This window comes from Corylus avellana, chromosome 2 (genome assembly GCF_965113065.1).
Source record: "Corylus avellana chromosome 2, dhCorAvel1.hap1.2, whole genome shotgun sequence".
NCBI lineage: Eukaryota > Viridiplantae > Streptophyta > Magnoliopsida > Fagales > Betulaceae > Corylus > Corylus avellana.
This window is the reverse complement of record NC_142491.1, coordinates 759359-774068: the sequence shown is the minus strand read 5'-3', so window position 1 is coordinate 774068 and position 14710 is coordinate 759359. Positions and strand designations below refer to the sequence as shown.

The 14710-nt window shown below is 35.8% G+C and overlaps 1 long non-coding RNA gene across 1 annotated transcript; it reads left to right on the top strand.

The window, feature by feature from the left end:
- Positions 1-8273: 8273 nt before the first annotated feature.
- Positions 8274-13761, top strand: LOC148587155 (uncharacterized). Its single transcript, XR_015911549.1, has 3 exons — positions 8274-8439; positions 10102-10148; positions 13486-13761. It is a non-coding gene; the product is annotated as an uncharacterized LOC148587155 (long non-coding RNA).
- The last annotated feature ends 949 nt before the right edge of the window (positions 13762-14710 follow it).

The window sequence follows — 14710 nt, the reverse complement described above, 5'->3', positions numbered from 1 at the left end:
ATGCAATCGTACATTCCACGAAAGATGAATTTATCTTTTTTGTTTTATTTTTAGTTTTGTATTGTTAAGGGACTAGCAATATGTAAGTTTGAGGGTATGTTAAGTGCCAAGATATTCATATTTTAGCCTTAAAACTTATATGTATTAATTCCTTAAGTGTTGTTAATTTGTGCTATTTTAGTTCTTTTATGTATTTTCCATGCTTTTGTAGGCTTTTGGAAAAGAATAAAGTAAATCTGGAAGAATTGGGCTCAAAGAGAGAATTTGGAAAAAATTGGAGTTCTTGACAGTGCGATCGATCGCAGGTTCCCTGCGATCGAGCGCACTACTAGATAGGACAAGCAGCGAAGTAGCCAGGTGCGATTGTGCACTCACCAAAAGAGTCTCGATCGCAGACGTTCGATCGAGCGCACACGGGTTGCGATCTAGCGCACCCGTGTGGTGGTGACACATCAGAAGCGGCCAGACTCCCTTTTCCTTCCATATTAGAGTTTCCCAAGTCCCACTTGTAATAAGGCTAAAACCCTATGAATTTTTTAGGTTTACTAGTGTAACAAGGACTTCTAAAGCCTATAAATAGACCTCTTAGCTTCTAGGAATAGGTGTAGAGAAAGATGCACAAGCTCTAGAAAGGAACTGAAGGCTAGATCAAAAGGAGTTTGGGTTTTTCTTCTCTTCCACCTTTTATTTTGTTATGTACTTTATATTTGAATTAGAGCTAGATTGAAGCCTTAATCAATGTCTTTTTAGGATTGCAATATTGGCGCCTTTCCTACAATTATATTTTGGTGTATTTAACTTGATTAATTCCTGTTATCTTGTATTCCTCATATGTGTTTGCCTGATCAACAAAAACTTGTTGTGCCAAATACTACCTAAATTAATAAATAATATTTAGTACGTTTTACTCGCAAGTGCACAAGATCAAATGATAGTATAATGCAGGCAAATATGAGATCATTCCTGCGAGGATTGGTAGATTATGCTTAGAAGTAATTTCCTATTTAATTAAACATATATAATTCAATTGTCACGATTGAATTTAATACTAAAAAAATATGCATAATCATGTTTGTCTTAAAATTTTGGATGATCTTCCAAATTGTGATTTGATTTCATTGGTGAGCTTAAAATTTTGAACACATGATTTGATAATTGAGTTTTTCAGTTTGGTTACTTGCTTAGGACAGTTGAGAATTCACATGTTTGATCTGATCTTACACAAGCACATTAGCACATAATTTGTGGGGTATGACATCAAAGTCTGATGTGTGTGTTTCTTTGTCTTGGGTGAAACTAGATGATTTATTAAATGGATACTTTGGCATATATATATGTGATAAAAAAAATAAAAATTGATCATTGATAAGTTTTTCACTAAGTAACTGGACCTCTTGTCTTAAAAGCATTGAGTGTTCACATCAAAAGGTAAAAAATTTTGATTTGGTGAATGTCATGGTTAGTTTGGTTTCATTGCCTTTTTGACTCGAGTTAGTAAATCCTAGGGGTGTCTCTACACCTAATGCCCTAAAATCATCTGGTTTGAGAGTCATTGACTTAACACTTGTTACATGGGTCAATTAGAAAGCTTAAGGGAACCAAGCATTGCACAACCTGACGAAGAAAAAGAAAAAGAAAAAGAAAAAGAAAAAGAAAAAAAAAAAACAAAGAAAAATATGCCATTGTTGTTCATTTTAATATGAATTTCAGTGAACTTTGAGATATTGAGATGTTACACATTGGAAATAATTGGAAGATTCATATTTATGTGCTAGTTCACTTTACACTGTTTTCAAACTTGTGATGCCTTAGCATGTCTTTTGTAAGTAATTAAACTTTTAAATTTCAATTCATTGTGAAGATGGAGTTTATCTTTTTAAGTATGCTAATGAATAAAAATCATGGTTTTGAGTGATACCTTAATTTTTGGGTAACATGAACTCTTACATGATTTTTTGGAAAACCTTCACGAGACTTCACTCGTCCTCTAGGGAATTCCTAGGAGTTTAAAAGGCTTGTTGCACATGCTAAATGCAGTCGTACATCCCACGAAAGATGAAGTTATCTTTTTTGTTTTATTTTTAGTTTTGTATTGCTAAGGGACTAGCAATATGTAAGTTTGGGGTGTGTTAAGTGCCGAAATATTCATATTTTAGCCCTTAAACTTATATGTGTTAATTCCTTAAGTGTTGTTAATTTATGCTATTTTAGTTCTTTTATGTATTTTCCATGCTTTTGTAGGCTTTTGGAAAAAGAAGAAAGTAAATCTGGAAGAATTGGGCTCAAAGAGAGAATTTGAGAAAAATTGGAGTTCTTGACAATGCGATCGATCGCAGGTTCCTACCAGAGAGGACAAGCAGCGAAGCAGCCAGGTGCGATCGTGCTCACACCAAAAGAGTTCGATCGCAGACTTGCGATCGAGCGCACCCGTGTGCTGGTGACACATCAGAAGCGGCCAGACTCCCTTTTCCTTCCATATTAGAGTTTTCCAAGTCCCACTTGTAATAGGGCTAAAACGCTACGAATTTTCTAGGTTTACTAGTGTAACAAGGACTTCTAAAGCCTATAAATAAACCTCTTAGCTTCTAGGAATAAGTGTGGAGAAAGAGGCATAAGCTTTGGAAAGGAACTGAAGGCTAGATCAATAGGAGTTTAGGTTTTTCTTCTCTTCAACCTTTTATTTTGTTATGTAGTTTATATTTTAATTAGGGCTAAATTGAAGCTCTAATCATGTCTTTTTAGGATTGCAATATTGGCGCTTTTGCTACAATTGTATTTTGGTGTATTTAACTTGATTAATTCCTGTTATCTTTTATTCCTCATATGTATTTGCCGGATCAACATATGCATGTGTAATGAACTAGTTAATTAAATCAATTTAGATGATCGAGTCCTGAGTTTAATAAGAGTAAAAAAAGAAATTCACGCCGGGTTCTTGGGTTAATCAACATGGGAAAACGGGAGTAGACACCCATGCCCTAGGCCTCATGTTTTTGTTGATTTCTACAGATTTATGCTTTTTTAAAAAAACAACTTAGTATACACCATGCTAAATCCTTTAAGAAAGAAAAGAATAGAGTAGACACTCATGCCTAATTCGTTGCTTAGGGAGATCAATAGCTTAAGGAGTAGACACTCATACCCTTAAGTTGGCACATATTAAATATACCGGTATGATTGGCGCATTGCTATATTGTTATCTTAATTAATCTGATTAGTGGTGGGTATCAAAACCCTAATCCTTTTTTGTTTTAGTTTATCTTTTGCTTTATTTGTTTAATTAGATAGGAAATTACTTCTAAGCATAATTTACCAATCATCGTGGGAATGATCTCGTATTTGCCTGCACTATACTATCGTTTGATTTTGTGCACTTGCGAGTAAAACGTACTAAATATTATTTATTAATTTAGGTAGTGTTTGGCACAACAAATAGAATATATACATTACCGACTTCAAATTGTTTGTTTGTTTTTGTGTTTTTTATTTTTATTTTTAACCTTATCTATCTTTACCCTATAGTTTTAACCACTATTTATATGTTGTGTGAAGGATTTGAAAGTCATATATGTCATTGAGATTCCTGATATATTAGACAAGAAACAAGCAACATGGTGACATCATATTCCAGCACAAATGTGATGTTGGTAGCGATGATGATGATGGTATTGATGATATATTTGTCCATGTGTTGGACGTTTGATAATGTTGCAACAATATTGACAGATTCAATTTTCCAACGCAAGCGAGCAAGGGTGACAATAAATAATGCACTAGGAAACACCACACAACTTCAGACTCATTGTATGTCAGCGTATGACAATCTTGATCAACACTAGATTAGCACGGGTGCCAACTACAGCTTCATATTTAGACCAGCTTTTTTGGGGACGACATCATTCGTGTGTAATTTTTAGTGGGATCTTAACACTTACTTGTTTGAGATCTACGACCAAGACAGGGATTGTAAAATTTGCAGGGCTTGTGTTTGGCTGATTAAAACTGATGGTCCATGTGAATATAACTTTGACACCAAGAAGTATGATTTGTGCCAACAATGGTCTGATACTTCTAGGAATGCTTTCTTTTCTTCCAAAAACCTATAAAACAAAGAAAATACAAAAAAGAAATGAAATAGCACAAACTAACAAAACTAAGGATTTAACAAATGTAAGTTAAGGGCTAAAATATGAATATTTTGACTCATAACAGAATCTCAAGTATTTAGTCATACTCAATTTCATTAAACACTTAAGCTAAAATTCCATTGTATATGCTGATCAATAATCTCTTTTATTAACTATCGCAAATAGTAGGATTGTCATACATATATAACTTCAACCTCAAAATTTTGCCACATATATTACCTAAAGTTTAAGGTGTCATCATGTATCTATGCTTAATTTTGTCAAAGCCCAACATAAATCAATAATCCATCTAACCTTTACAACTCTTATACCCCAAGTACAATCGTTTATGATTTCTAGTCCTCTGAATTAAGCTCCATAAAATGGTCTCTAACATTTTTACTTTGCAAATTGTGATGCTAAATATCAATATCCCTATACAAATTACAAGGATTATAAACCCAACCTTTAGCCATCCGGCCCCCATAAATTTCTCAACCACAATTCAAAAGAATCATCCACAAATAAAAAGGTCACAAGTCAGTCAACAACTAAATTATCTTTTTCAATTTCAATTATCACAGAACTACTCGAGAAGTTTGATTCCCAGATACGATAATGAGCATCCTACCATATCGCCATGGTGTTAATCAAACCACTACGTTATAATCATACCTTCATCCACATTTGCCAAATCTTCCATGCAACTTTAAGAAAGACAGCTTCCATATAATAATTTATGAATTTAATCTTTGGCCATCCTCTTCTCTAAAACCTAATTTGACCTTTGATAAATGATTGATCAAACCTATACTAGCTGGTCACAGCTAGTTCCATTAAACACTTAAACTGAAATTTTCATTGCTAGCTAATAGTAATTTTTCTTACTATTTACTTCAAACCATAACATGAATCATACCTATGCGAAAACAGCTTCCAAACAAAGGATTGCAATAAAATTCTGATGTAATTTCCTCCCCAAAAAATTATCCTTAAAATCCATTAATTCACAGCATAACAATAATCCTATAGTCCTTATGAATCCAAATTTTCCCAAAGTAATATATTCCTCAAAACGCCATTAAATATGAACCATCAATTAACTTTAGTACCTTTACTCCATAATCAAAATCAAGGATAGCTGCTTATATCTTATATCTTAAGACCGAGTCTTGTGTTTAATAAAGTAACAAAAGAATTCCATACCGGGTTCTTGGGTTAATCAACATGGGGAACTGGGAGTATACACTCATGCCCTAGGCATCATGTAATTGTCAATTTCCACAGATTTATGCTTTCTTAAAGAACAACTTAGTATACACCCATGCTAAATCCTTTAAGAAAGAAAAGAATTAGAGTATACACCCATGCCTAATTTGTTGCTTAGAGAAATCTATAGCTTAAGGAGTATACACCCATACCCTTAGGTTAGCAAAGATTAAATATACCGGTACGATTGGCGCATTGGCATATTGTTATTTTAAATAGTTTGGTTAGTGGTCGATATCAAAACCCTAATCCTTTTTAGTTTTAGTTTATCTTTTATTTTATTTTTTTATTTTAATTCAATCGTGACAATTGAGTTTTATCTGTTAATTAAATAGGAAATTACTTTTAAACATAATTTACCAATCCTCGTGAGAATGATCTCGTATTTGCCTGCTATACTATTGTTTGATATTGTGCACTTACGAGTAAAACGTACCAAGTATTTGCCTATTAATTTAGGTGGGTATTTGGCACAATAGATTCCACCAACTCTTTTAAGATCAGTTCAAGTTTAGATAGTCATTAGAGAATACTTATGCTTGGTCAAAAGATTGTGATTGAAAGACTGATAATAGTATATGCGCATTGGAGGTTTTGAAGTATGATTATAGTACCTTGGAAGTATAGCCGGAGTTTATCATTGGTGTCAAAAAGCTTTCTAAATTCTCGTGATGAGAAATAAACATTAAAACATCTAGAGTTTCTAGATCAAGATAATTTTGGGATTATGATTATTGACATAAAAAGTGTTGAAGTTTTGGACTAATGTGTTTAATTGAGTTATAGCAACATAGTCGATGGCTTTCTGAGAATGAAAAGTTCCAGGATACTGAAATGTTGGGATCTAGCTCATTGTTGTTGAATAAGTATATTAATGAGAGGAAGAGTTTCGGTTGAATACAAGATTAAAATACCATTGTTGGGGTATAAGTGTTATGAGACAATTTATACATTGGCAGCACCAAAAGATTAAGGACACTTAAAGAAACACTCTTACGCTAAGTTAAGGTTTGGAATAGTGATGGATTTAGTCTTGAGATATTGACGAGATTGTTGATGCGTTCTACTTTTGTATTTTTGGGATAGTCTATGGAATGATTGGATTTTGTGCAAATCATCCTATGCATGATTAAGAAAATAAGGTATGTCTATGATTTATGGACTGCATGTTGAAAGCCTTGTGGATTTTAGTGTGTGTACTTGTGTTCTAGACTAACCATTGTAATTAGAATTGTTATTTGATTTTAAGTTAAGAGAGACTATGCTTACTTGCAAAATCAACCGTGAATTTTGGAAGGAAAGATGGTCACATGGTATTTAGCCACCTTGAATTTTTGTGGAAAGATTGCTTCATTTAGAGCATTGATTTTGGTTTTATTATATGGTTATTTACAGTTTACCACATCTAAGTTGTCCATAAGAATTTTCTGTTTGTCATAATTAAGGTAGCTAATACTCTTGAAGGTGAGTGAGTTTCTTTCTTGGCTATTACAAACCTTTTGTTATGAAGATAATTATGAGGTAATTCAAACAAGGGTAACAATTTTTGAATGACCCATGGCTGGTTGGATTTTAAGGGATAACTCTACCCTACAATGGAAAGATCTTGAGGAAAACAATTAGTTGGGTCAAAGTACATGTTGAAAAGTTGTTAAGGCATGTTGTTGTGAATGTAAAATTAGTGGAATTGATGATATAGAATTAAGGCGATTTGTGCATGTCTTTTTACGTATGGTGTTATTTGATTTTGGAATGGGTATCAAGTTTGAACATTCTTTTTGCATAGGAGCTATGCTTTACCCACAACACTTGACCTTAGTTAAATGGTGGATGTAGATGGTAGAATGTGCCAAACAAATACTAGGACTATATCATGAAAGCTCAATGCTGATAACATTGTACTTCAAGGAGGGAAATTTCAAGTAAGTTTTGCTAGTAGCAAATTCCGAGGACGGAATTTTTATAAGGGTGGAAGGATGTAATATCCCGAAATTTATACCTAGAATAAAGGTGATCTTAATATCAAGGATAAGGAGGATTTGCAATTTTATTAAGATTTATATGGAGTTAGGTAAATAGACTTAATGTGAAAGATGATGGAAAATTGCTAGTTAGAAATTTAGTGGGTTATTGAAAGAAAAGTCACATTGTTTTCGATGCCTAAAATTCAATAAGTGAGCTTAAAAAAATATGTTTTATGACCTTATATAATGATGAGAAAGAAAGATTTTAAAAGTGGTTTCATGATTTTTGGATGCTTGTAGAAGGAGTTATGATTTTTAGAAGATGCAAGTGTCAAAGCAGGAATTTCACTCAAACAGAGGAACTGAATTTCGAGGGACTTTTGAGGTACCAAAAAGTTATGGGTTGCTATGATTTTTGGATATGTTGTGAGTCTTTGAATGAGGAAAATTTCAAGCCAAATTTCTTGTCATTTAGAGTTAAATTGAAAAAGTTACGAGTTTTCCAAGTTTAATAGGTCAAACTGTCAAGTAGTTAAGGTACCTGTGATTTGGGAAATTAATTGGATGGGTTAATGATCTTAGTAGGCCACGATTTTTAGGTATGTCGTAGTCAAAAGATTTATATTTATTGAGGATTAATTATAAATTTTTATGACTATATCTTGATAGGTTCATGCCAAGACACCTAAGTGCTAAGATGTAAGCATTGCATGCCTAAAAACCCATTTGATTGACACCTGAAGTTACAGCTGTTACTCTACATGTTTTCCTTGCTTTCTTGGTGGACACTTGTGTGTTGCAGAAGTTGAGTGCATGTGGGACAAATGTCCCACATGTGGCAAGCTCTCAAGGGGAGCAATTCCCCTCAATTCTCACAAGTGTGAGAACAAACTCTCATGCGTGAGAGAGAGAGAGAGAGAGAGAGAGAGAGAGTTTGCGTGAGGAAAGAGCAGCTTGCTGCCAGGAAAGAAAAGAAGAGAAAAGAAAAGAAAGGAAAGAGAGAAGAAAGAAAAGAAAGGAGAGAAAGAAAGAGGAGGAAGAAGAAATAAATAAATAAAATAAAATGAGAACTCTCCAAGGTAATATTTTTATATCTTTTATGGTATTTTTAGTATGAAGCTAAATCCCTAAAATTAACATGGGGCTTTCGTGTATAGTGGATTGTTATGCATTATTCAGCTCTAGGTTGTTAGATTAATGGATTAAAACTCAAATTTTACTAATTGTGGAAATATGGGCATAATTTGGGGCTTTTAGTGTATGAACACTAGGATTGCTATTTGGAGGAGTTAATTATACTTAGAGTGTTAACTAACCATAAATTATTATGGGATCCATAGAAGTTGGTGCTTATTGGGTTTCGGTGCTAATTATAGAAGGCTATATGTTTTGTGAATATTTCACCTTATAGTTCCATTGTTATTGATTGGGTATATATACAAAGTGTTTGAGGCTACATAATAGGTAAGAGAATACACAGTGAATGAAACTTTTCCTTTCTAGAATAATCTATCCGTTGCTTGACTTGATTTGATTTTGGGAGCGCATGGGTTGATTTTGGTTTCCTTGTGTGTTGTAGCCGTTGCTTGACTTGTCGCTGTCATGTGGGTTTCCTTTGTGTGCTATAGCCGTTGCTTGACATGCGGCTAGTGTGTGGGAATTATTGCCATATGGGTTTGATTCTCTAGTATGCCCCCTCAAGCGAGACAAGTGGCAGACTATGTTGAGCTTGGTGCACATGAGGGAAAAATGAGAGGATGCAGTGGGTTTAGTAAAGATGTTAGCTAAGTTATCCCTGCTTGAGATGAAGCAGATTGCCAGTGTTTTAGCTGCAACTTTATCACGAACAAAATGAAAGTTGATTTCAATATGCTTGGTACGGGCTATCATTCATTCTAAAGCTTAAGCTGACAGGAAGAGGTAAATTTAATCACTTAATCAACACTTTAACACTCCTCCTCACGTGTGGGCTCAAACTCTCTTTTAATAGGTGATATCCAACACGTGGAATATTTAATTTAAGTGGGGCTGATTTGACAGAGTCAAGGTTCGATCCGATGACCTTTGGCTCTGATACCATGTTAGAAGGCTATATGTTTTGTGAATATTTCACCTTACAGTTCCATTGTTATTGATTGGGTATATATACAAAGTGTTTGAGGTTACATAATAGGTAAAAGAATACATAGTGAATGAAAGTTTTCCTTTCTAGAATAATCTATCCGTTGCTTGACTTGATTTGATTTTGGGAGCGCATGGGTTGATTTTGGTTTCCTTGTGTGTTGTAGCCGTTGCTTGACTTGTGGCTGTCATGTAGGTTTCCTTTGTGTGGTGTAGCTGTTGCTTGACATGCAGCTGGTGTGTGGGAATTATTGCTATATGGGTCTGAATCTCTATTACTAATATGTCATATAATTAGAGTGATTGTTGTAAATGTTTCTAAGCTTTTGATATTGGGAGTAAGTTGCTAAATTAAATGGCTTAGGAAGAGAGAGATATTATGGCTAGATAGACTTCTTAAGCTGTTAATTGTAGTCGGATGATTTTAAAGTAGTAAGAATATTATAACCTTGGCTGTTTTAGTGTAAAGCAATTGCTTGAAATAAGCCCTTAATTGAGTTGATTATTAGAATTTTATGGGAGGCATATAAATCAAGCATGGTGGGGTTTGATGTCACTGTAATGTTTTGGGCTAAGGATAAACGAATTGATGACTAAGGTACTTTTTACCTTCGTTGTAGGAATTGTGAGTTGAATGCAGAATCAAATTAAGGAAATACGATGCCAGGTAAGGGGGCATAACACCAAAAGCCCCAACAGATTTTATTATAAACCTTTGAAAAAATGTTGGGGATTTTATAAATCATCCATTTACATGATTTGAAATTGCACTTCCTTTCATATTTTAATGCTAAGTTTTATTCAATCATATGTCAATGTTTAAGAATTTTATATATTACAATTACCTTATTTTTATAAGTTATGCATGAATGCGATTATGAATGAAAGAGCTCACAAAGGTTTCATGGTATATTACACAATTACAAATGAGCTTGTAACGTTATATGAAATGTTACATATGCATTCATGATAATAAATGTTTAACCCCGAGGCATTGAAGGAACGATCGGTACCGGATCGCATGGCTAGCATGGCAAGCACACCGAAGAACGGTTACGAGAAGGTGTGTGCTATCGGCTAGGTGGCCTTCACCTAAGGAAGTTCCCAACCTAGTAGCTCTCCCCTGTGACAACAGGATGAGCTGATGGGTACTTCGGGACAAGCTAAACGTGCGCCGCTCATGGTAAAATTGTGGTTATGGGTCAAAGGGTAAAACAATTATTTGAAAGAAAAGGAAAAGGAAGTGCTTACTCATTTTATAACTTACTTGCCATTCTTGCGTAAATTGTTAATTGTTTTACTAATTATTGTTATGCATGACTGAGATTATGGCATAAAAATCTGCATAGCATGTTTTATAGCATCTTGGAGTTGTGGCTACTTACTGAGTTGTCGAACTCACCCCTTCTCCTTATACATCTTTTTCGGATTGCACTATATATATCGTAGTACTGAGGACAGGGGGTACTGGTGGGCCTCTTAGTTGTTAAAGACCCGATTATCTAGCCCAATGATTGGGGCACTTGGGCTTATTGCTTTGTGGACTAGCAGGAGCAGTAGCAGAAGAAGTGTTTGGGACTCCATTCTATAGACTAGACCATTTGAGACAAGCATAGTTTGTGTAACTTTATTGCTTTTGAGATTATTGAATACTAGCACATTATGTGTTTGTGGTTTCATAATGAGAGTTTATAGTATTCTAGTGATGTTATGTTTTTGTGGTAATCATATGGTAGGAGAATTTTTATTATTATTAAGAATATGTTACAATTGCTCTCAGTCGCTCTACCTCTAGAACTTGGGGCGTTTCAGCCGAGACAAGGTTTGAGTTCTTCAAGGGCAAGCTTGGTTGTGTGTGGAATTAGCTATGCGAGGCTAAGGACAGGGCTCGAAATTATCTCAAGTAGTTATCTTATGCATCCTGGACCCGAGACCTAGGTTGGGCCCGAGGCTGGGTTTCTGACCCTTTCCGCTATATTGACCTCAACACTGTTGATCCTAAAGACTGTCCTACCACCGAAGAAGCCATTGCAGAGATTGTTAGCCTCGACCAGGAGCAAATGCCGGACGCCCCGGGGATAAGGGAGTTCGACTTTAATCCTTTTAGTGACTCCAAGGAGGACGTACACTTGGGTAGTGTTGACACTCCGAAGTCACAGGATTTTTCGGATAGTGCCTGCACTCCCGAGGCTAAGGATGCCAATACCCCTGAGGCAAATGATCTGTAATTTGTAATTATGAATGTAACTTTTGAAAAATTTAATGAGAAGAGAGTTTTTGCTTAACATTTGGTCTTGCTTGTTTTCTCTTCTCTTTTGGCAATCAATAAAAACAAACTGTAAAAGTTTAATTTTTATGACTTGCTTGGCCGAATGCTTGGCCTTGGGAAAGCACATTTACGGTTGTATTTCACCGAGGCAGTTTAGCCTTTGAATGAGCCTCTTTTTGAGGCTTTTCATTCTTAAAATGGGCTAAGTTCTGAAAGTGCCTTTATGACTATATTTCCTGAACGTTTGCCCTGGGAAAGCGCCTTTGAACAATCCTTCTTCAGAGACTTTATGTTCTCTACTATATTTCTCGAGGTAGTTTAACCTTTGAACAATCCTACTTCAGGGGCTTTATGTTCTTAATGGGTTAAGTTCGGAAAGCGCATTTACGACTATATTTCATGAACGTCGCCCTCGGGAAAGCGCCTTTACAGCTATATTTCACCAATGTTTTTATCCTTAAAATTAACCTTCATGGAGGTTTTAAATACTTAAATTGGGCTAAGTTTCGAAAGCATCTGCTCGGCTATATTTGTCAAACCTTTATGCTTGGGAAAGCGCCTTTACGACTATATTTCCTGATAACTGTTTTTAGGTAAAGTGCCTTGTCGGCGGTATTTACTGAAGCATTGTTTGATAGTGTAATTTCGGAAGACTCTTATTGACAAAGTACTTTTACAATGGAAAATTATAAAGGTGAATCTTCTTAACGGAATTACAATGACTAAACAAAATACTTCTTAAGGTGTTCGGCATTCTATGGCCATGGGAATGGTTTGGCCTCGGAATCCTCGAGGTGATATGCTCCCGCTCTTCGGCATCCGATTACCTTGTGTGGTCCTTCCTAATTTGGAGTTAACTTTCCCTCGGCTTGGTCCTTGGTGGCGATAGTGACTTTTCGCAGAACTAAGTCTCCGATCTTGAAGCTTCAGTGCTTGACCTTTTGGTTGAAGTACCAAGCTACCTTCTCTTGGTATGCGGCCATGGTTACTTGGGCCTAGTCTCGTTTCTCCTACAGCAAGTCGAGGTGTAGCTTGAGGCCTTCATCGTTGGTCTCTAGCCGAAAGTTCTCCTCGTGGAAGCTTCTCGATCCAACCTCGGCTGGGATGACTGCTTCGGTCCCAAAGGCTAGAGCGTAGGTGGTCTCCTCAGTTGGCGTCCTCTTCGTAGTTCGGTACACCCAAAGAACTTCTGGAAGATCCTTGGCCCAATCTCCCTTGCGCTCACCCAGCTTCTTCTTCAAGTTTTTGAAGATGGTCTTGTTGGTGGCTTCTACTTGCCTATTCGCTTGGGGATGTCCCGGGGATGAGGAGTAGTTTTTTATGTGGAGCTTGGCACACCATTCTTGGAATGAATCGCAATCAAATTGCTTTCCATAGTTTGTGACGAATGCTTGTGGAATGCCATACCGACATATGACATTCTTCTGGAGGAACCGCTCCATGTTTTTGGCTGTGATGTTCACTAGGGTCTCCACTTTTGCGAAGTAATCGATAACTACCACTGCGAACCGAACACCCCTCTTTCCTCGGTCCTACTATATCTACCCCCTATTGCGAGAAAGGCCAGGGTTAGGAAATGGAACTCAGCTCCTCGCGGCTGATCCCTGGCATGTTCTCGTGTGTCTATTAAGTGCCAAAATATTCATATTTTAGCCCTTAAACTTATATGTGTTAATTCCTTGGTGTTGTTAGTTTGTTTTATTTTACTTCCTTTTTATATTTTCTTGTTTTATAGGTTTTTGGAAGAAAATAAAGCATTCCTGGAAGTATCGGACTTAAAGGATAAAATTGGGGAAAAGCTAGAAGACTTGAAGCAAGCAAAAGCATTCTGGTAGTGTGATTGAGTGCACTTCTAGAGAGGTCCAGACATGAAGAGCGAGGTGTGCGCTCGTACGCACAAGAGAAGACTCGATCGCATTGCAATCGAGCATAGAAGACATACATCGCAGAGATGTGATCGAGCGCATCCATGCACTGGAGAATTCCACAAGCTGCGGCCAGACTCCTTTTGCTTTCCATATTAGGGTTTTTCTAGTCCTAGTTGCACTAGGACTAAACCCTACGATTTTACTAGGGTTTCTAGGTTTTCTAGAGTATTCCTAAGCCTATAAATAAGACCTCTAAACCTTTAGAATAATCATCCTGGAATAGACACAACTTTAGGGAGAGGAATTGGAGGCTACTTCTAGGAGAGGTTTTCGGTTCTTTCTTTCCCTTTTCTTTTTTAGTTTTACTTTAATTATGTGTACTAACTCTTAAGGAGGGCAAGATTGAAGCCCTAATTATGTTTATTTAATATTTCAATATTGGCGCATTTGTGATAATCATATTGTGTTGCTTAACTTGATTAATTCATGTTTTCTTGAATTCCTCATATGTATGTGATTGGCCATTATATGCATGCAGTATGGATTAGTTAATTAAATCAATTTGGATGATCGAGTCATGGGTTTAATAAGAGTAAGAAAAGAAATTCACACCGGGTTCTTTGGTTAATCAACATAGGGAACCGGGACTAGACACCGATGCCCTAGGCTTCATGTGTTTGTCGATTTCCACAGATTTATGCTTTTTCAAGGAACAACTTAGTAGATACTCATGTTAAATCCTTTAAGAAAGAAAAGAATTAGTGTAGACACCCATGCTTAATTCGTTGCTTAGGAAAATCAATAACTTAAGGAGTAGACACCCATACCCTTAGGTTGGCAAACATTAAGTATTCATAATATGATTAGATCATTGGCATATTGTTATGTTATCTAAGTATGATTATTGGTGGATATCAAAGCTCTACCTTTACCTTATCTTTATCTTTATTTCTTTTCCTTAGTATCAATATCAATCTCGTGACAATTTTGGTATTTTAATTACTTCTAAAACAAAATCAACAATCTCCGTAAGATCGATCTCTTACTTGCTACACTATACTATCATTTGATCTTGTACACTTGCGAGTAAAA